Source organism: Chrysochloris asiatica, unplaced genomic scaffold, assembly GCF_000296735.1.
Source record: "Chrysochloris asiatica unplaced genomic scaffold, ChrAsi1.0 scaffold00319, whole genome shotgun sequence".
Classification (NCBI taxonomy): domain Eukaryota; kingdom Metazoa; phylum Chordata; class Mammalia; order Afrosoricida; family Chrysochloridae; genus Chrysochloris; species Chrysochloris asiatica.
In genome coordinates this window covers 1,912,681-1,918,965 of record NW_006408837.1, presented here as the reverse complement: position 1 = coordinate 1,918,965, position 6,285 = coordinate 1,912,681, and positions in this window count along the sequence as shown.

The window sequence follows — 6,285 nt, the reverse complement described above, 5'->3', positions numbered from 1 at the left end:
AAAAAATTGTCTACAAAGTAGAATAAGGCAAAATTCTGATTTCTCAGCAGAAACCATTCAGGTAAGGAGGCAATGGGATGATATACACAAAACTGAAAGAAAATGCTGCAAACCAAGACTCAAATACCTAGCAAAGCTGTCCCTCAAATATAATGGTGAAATTGGGACATTTCCTGATAAACAGAAATTAAGGAAATTTGTAATGACCAGGCCAACTTTACAAAAAAATGTTAAAGGGTGTTGTTTGCACAGAAGACAACAGCAGCAGACAATCACTTGAGACAACTGTGTGTAAAAGCATCCCCCAGAAATCAGTCGAGATATTTTGTTCCTTTTGTCATTAAGTGCCATCAAGTTGGTTTCGAGGAGTGGCTGGTGAATTTGAACCTCCAACTTTGAGGTTCAAACTGACTCTGTTTGAGTCCAGTGCTTATCCTGCAGTGCCACATCAGGGCTCCAATATAGAAACATTTAAAGTAAAACAAATCTATAAGATTGAAAATAGAGAACCAGAGATATCACTACAGAGAAAAAGAGGGAGTAGTGTAGATACAGAACTTCCAAATGACAAGAAAGTCAAGTTGATTTTAAGATAAAACAGACTGTTTTAAGCAGGGAAAATTAATAAGTTATAGGGCAAACTTAATGAAAAATAATACACCTGCTCATCAATTTTTTTTTTAAAAGGATGAAAATTGAAAGATTTAGTAAACATTACCACAACGGAAATGGAAATGACAAGAAAACCCACAAACTAAATGAACTCAGCTAGAAAATTACGTAGAACAAAGAATCCAGCAGCACCACACACACGCAAAAATGCAGAAAAATTACAACTATCAATTCATATGTACTTATAATTACACTGATGTAAATGAATGAAAGTTCCAGTCAAGAGACACAATTTACGACAGAATGGATAAGAAAACAGGGTTCTTCAATATCTGTCTACAGCAGACATATCAATAAGATATTGACAGTCTAAATGCCCATTAACAGAAGAACGGTTAAGCAAACTCTGGTACACAGACACAGTGGAATACTGCAAAATGTTGAAAAGTAATGATGAATCTGTGAAACATCTCACAACATGGTTGAACCTGGAGGACATTAGGCTGAGTGAAATTAGTCAAACCTAGAGGACATTATGGCGTCCTGGTGTGGTGCTGTGGACTAATCCGTCAGACTGCAAAGTCGTTTGAACTGCAAGGTTGGTGATTCAAGCTCACCAGCTGCTCCTTTGAAACCCTATACAGGTTTGCTATGGGTCGGAATCAACTCGACGGCACTTCACAACAACAACAGAGGACATTATACTGAGTAAAATTAGACAAAAGTTCTATGAGACCAACGTTGTAAAAAGGTGTTTTTTGTTGTTGTTTTTGATAAAACAAACAATCTATGATGGTTACGGGGGCAGGGGCAATGAAAATTATTCATGGGCTAGAGGGTAGACACATGTTAACGTGGCTAACAGGACAGGTGATATGCATCAAGAGTCTGAAGAGGAAAGATGAAGATAGCAGAGACACAGGGAGAAGTGCAGCAGTTTAAGTGAAAGAGGTAAATGCTGTTAACTGTTGGTAAATGGAGGGGATTGTAACCATGTGTTGAAGCAAAGTGTGTGATTTGTTGAATGCAAAACTATTGACCTGCTCAGAAAATCATCACTCAATTCACAATAAAAAGTAAAAAAAAACCAACAAAACCTAAATCAAATGACATAGTACATTAGACAAATCTGCTGCAGAAAGTGTTCAAGAGCAAAGATATCAGCTTGAAGACCAAGTGTGTGCCTTGGTCACGGTATCTTCAATAACCTCGCATGCATGTGAAAGTTGAACAATGAATAAGGAAGACCATGGAATTATAGATGCATTTGAGTTATAGTGTGGGAAAATACTGAAATTACCATGGACTGCCAGAAGAACAAACAAATCTGGGTTGGAAATCATGCTAAGTAAAGTGGAAGGGCAATGAAAAAGAGGAAGACCCCCAATAAAATGGGTTGGCCCCATGGCAGCAGCAATGGGCTCAAGCAATGTAACAGCAATTGTGCGGATGATGCAGGACTGCACAGTGTTTCGTTCCATTGTGCGTGAGGTCACAATGTGTGGGAACCACCTTGGCAGCACAGAACAACAACACAACAACTTTTGCTCACAATGTTGTGGATCTAGCATCTCGTTTGAATGTGATTGGCCACCATCTCTGAGTGAGCCAATGTTGCCTGCTTTCTACTTGGGTCAAAACTCAACGGGCAAGAGGTCTGGTTGCTATGCAACATGTTAGCTGCCCTTGCTCCCATCAGCCATGACTGAGCCATTTCAAACTGGTTCAAAGCCCCAGTTTAAAGATGATCTCAGACAACGATTTCAGGGGTCCATCCACCCTCAGTGAGAATTTGAAATTATGTTCTGATTTTCCCCTCTTTGAAAAGGATTCTTCTGTAGAGTCTTTGATCAAGATGTTTAGTAACGATCGCCAGGTACCATCCAGGTCTTCTGGTTTCATGCCAAAAGCAGCCTGGAGACATGTTCATAGAGACTGTTAGCCATACAGTCCAACTCCTCTTCTGATTCCTGACTCTCCTTCTTCCAGATGAACAAAGATCACTTGTTGAGCTTGGATGGCTGCTTGTAAGCTTTTAAGAACCTAGGTGTTGTGTTAAGAAAGCAGGAGGCACAGCATAAGGAATAAACTGGATATTAATCCAATTAACTGGAATGTTCCATGAAATCACAACCCTAAGCCTTCAACCAGAGGAACCGAATCCATGAGGTGTTTGGCTGTACATAAGCAGCCTCAGAAGCTGCCCTTTTTCTTGATGATGTTGTGACTATATACACCACACGTGTCCATTCAGCCTTTTCCAAAGCATAGTTTCATGATATACCGTACATTAATGGCTGGTCAACTTTCCAGCACCTCTGCTAAGTACAAGTGTGTCTCTAAGGTGAGCCCAGATTCAAGGGAGGAATTAGACCCGCTTCTCAGTAGAAGGAACAGTGTTGAGAGATTCTGTCTTCCTTCCAAGTTTCCATAAGCAAGGACAAAACAGGACTCAGTCAAGTTCCAGAGAGGTGGAGTGTAGGCATCAAGAAGCTGTTTAGATTCTGGAGTTATTTTGGAGACCTGATGATTGCATGTTGGGCAACAGTGTCTGTCTGCACTGGGCTCACTAAGCTGAGAGTATCTAGAGCCAAAGTTCCCCATTCTTTATGATAGTCACATATACATCCACACCTGCCCCGATCCTGGTGTACACGGTGGGAGAGGGGGCCTTTCAGGTGGGCCCGTGGATGCTCTGAGTGTCATGGACGGAACTGGTGGTGGTGGTGGTGGTGGTGGTGGTGGTGGTGGTGGTGGATGGCATCAAGTTGGCTCTGACTCATAGTGACCCTGTACACAACAGAACAAAACACAGCTCAGTCCTGTGCCCCCTTCACAATCACTGTGAGCTTGGAGTTCATTGCTGCAGCCATTGCGTCAACCCATCTCTTTAGAGGGTCTTCCTCTTTTCCTCTGGATTGAACTGAGTCCCCTAAAATGATGTTCAAGTCCCAGCCTCTGTCTGGAATGTGCCTGTGTCTAGAGATGGCCTTTCCTTGAAGATGTTATGCGTTTCTTACAGGAGTAGGGTGGTTTCTAGTCCTCATGCCTCCTGAGTGGGGTTTTGTTGAGAGAAGAGGCCAGGGTTTCAAACCGGTTCAGCCCTGGCTGATGGAAACAATGGCAGAGTCCATGTTGAATAGCAACCAGATCTCCTGCATGTCAAATTACAGTAGCAGTGCCTCACTCAAAGATGGCGGCCAACTATCAAAGATGGCGGCCAACTACACCAGGACACACATTCAGAGCAGCAGAGTCAGACTCCAACTTTGAGCACAGCACTGCTGCCGAACTCTGACACTCAAGACATGTGGTTGCTATGTGTACACTGCCCTTGCTTCTTTCAGCCAAGACTCATCTGTTTTGAATTGGTTTGAAGGCCTGAACCAGACAAAGAATCACACACAACGGGAAGCTCTCTGTGAGAATCTGTCTACAAGAATGCCCAAGACTGTAGAAACTGTAAGAAAGGAAGAAGGCCCTTCTCCTAAGGCTCACAGTCTGCACACTGAATTCAGAGGTTCAGCCTTGCCTGAGTTCTCCACGAATACCACTAAGGGGTGGTTTTAACAAACAAATTTATTCTTCTTCTGATAACATGTCCAAAATATAAGGTACAAAGTTTGGCCATCCAGGCTTTTAAGGAGCGTTTTGGTTGCACTTCTTCCAACACAGATCTATATGTTCTTTTGGCAGTCCATAGTAGTTTTAATATTCTCCTCCAACACCATAATTCTAATGCATCAATTCTTCTATGGTCTTCTTTATTCATTGTCCAACTTTCACATGCATATGAAGTTACTGAAAATACCATGGTTTGGGTCAGGCGCACCTCAGTCCTCAAAGTGACATCTTTGCTCTCCAACACTTTAAAGAGGTCTTGTGCAGCAGATTTGCCTAATGCAATACGTCATTTGATTTCTTGACTGCTGCTTTCATGAATGTTGATGGTTGATTCAAGCAAAATGAAGTCTTTGATGACTTCAATCTTTGCTCCATTTAACTTGATGTTATCTATTGGTGAGGGTTTTTGTTTTCTTTACATTGAGGTGCAATCCATACTGAAGGCTATGGTGTTTGGTCTTCATCACTAAATGTTTTAAGTCCCCTTCATTTTCAGCAAGGAACCACTGCATATCACAGGTGGTTAATGAGTCTTCCTCCAACCCTGATGCCACATTTTTCTTCATAGAACCCAGATTCTCTAATTATTTGCTCAGCATGCAGGTTGAATAAATATGGTGAAAGAATACAACCCTGGGGCACATCTTTCCTAATTTTAAACCATTCAGTGTTGCCTTGTTCTGTTCAAACAACTGTCTCTTGGTTCTATGTACAGATTCCTCATGAGCACAATTAAGTGTTCCAGAATATTCATTCTCTGCAATGTTGTCCATAGCTTGTCATGATCCACACAATCTAAAGGCTTTTTGTAGTCAATAAAGCACAGGTAAACGCCTTTCTGGTTTTCTCTGCTTCCAGCTAAGATCCATCAGACATCAGCAATGACATCCTTGTTCCACGTTCTCACCTTAATCTGGGTTGACTCTGTGGCAATTCCCTTTCAATGTACTGTTACAGTCATTTTGGAATTACAGTTTGGTAGTGGTGGCATGCTTTAGAGTGGGACCAGACTCATAGTGATCCTGCATAGAGTTCCTGAGGCTGTAAATCTTTACAGGAGCAGAAAACCTCATCTTGCTCCTGCAGAATGGCTGGTATTTTCATAACCACTACTCTGGTAGTGTAGTGGTTATGAATCGGGCTGCAAACCGCAAGGTCAGCAGTTCAAAACTACCAGCTGTCCCATGGGAAAAAGATGAGGCTTTCTAGGAGCTCTGGTAGCTTAGTGGTTACGAATCGGGCTGCTAACCGCAAGGTCAGCAGTTCAAAACTACCAGCAGTTCCACGGTAGAAAGGTGAGGTTTTCTGCTCCTCTAAAGATTTACAGCCTCGGAAACCCTGTACAGGGTCACTATGAGTTGTAACCGACTCCACGGTACTTAACAGCAACTAGAGCTCCTTATGGAATTACAGTGTAGGAACTAGGAGTCCAAATCCAGAGGGCCAGCTCTAGAGAACTTTCTTCTCTCTGCAGGTTCTGTGGGGAGATCCTTGTCTCATTTCACCATCTCCTCAGAAACCCTATGCAGGGTCGCTATGAGTCAGAACCAACCCAAAGGCACTCAACAATGACAACAAGGCCCAAGAGTCTTGGGAGATGTCCATGTGTTTTGACATCAATCTTCCCCTGGGTCTGGAAGTTCTTGGCGCAGGGACCCTGGATCCAAAGGACATGCTGTACTCCCGGCTCTACTTTCTGGGTGGTAGTGGGTCCCTCTCTCTCTGCTTGCTTCCCTCTCTTGTATCTCTGGTAAGATCAAAGGTGTTGCAGTCCATTCCCCAGCGAAGCTCTGCTTACATTGGATCAGGGCGGTGATGGGATCAAGACTTTGCATCCTGCCTTTAATCTTGTCATCTAACTGGTTTATCACATCATGAGGGCTAATCACATAATCGCTACATTACAAACCAGAGAGTCAATCCGGATCCAGCCAAGTTCATATATATGTGGGGACACCAGTTAACCCATGGCAAGCCTCCAGAGCTGTGAGAATAAACTTCTGTTCTCTAAAGCCACACACGGTTTTGAGAGCAAAGGGCTGGAGCTGA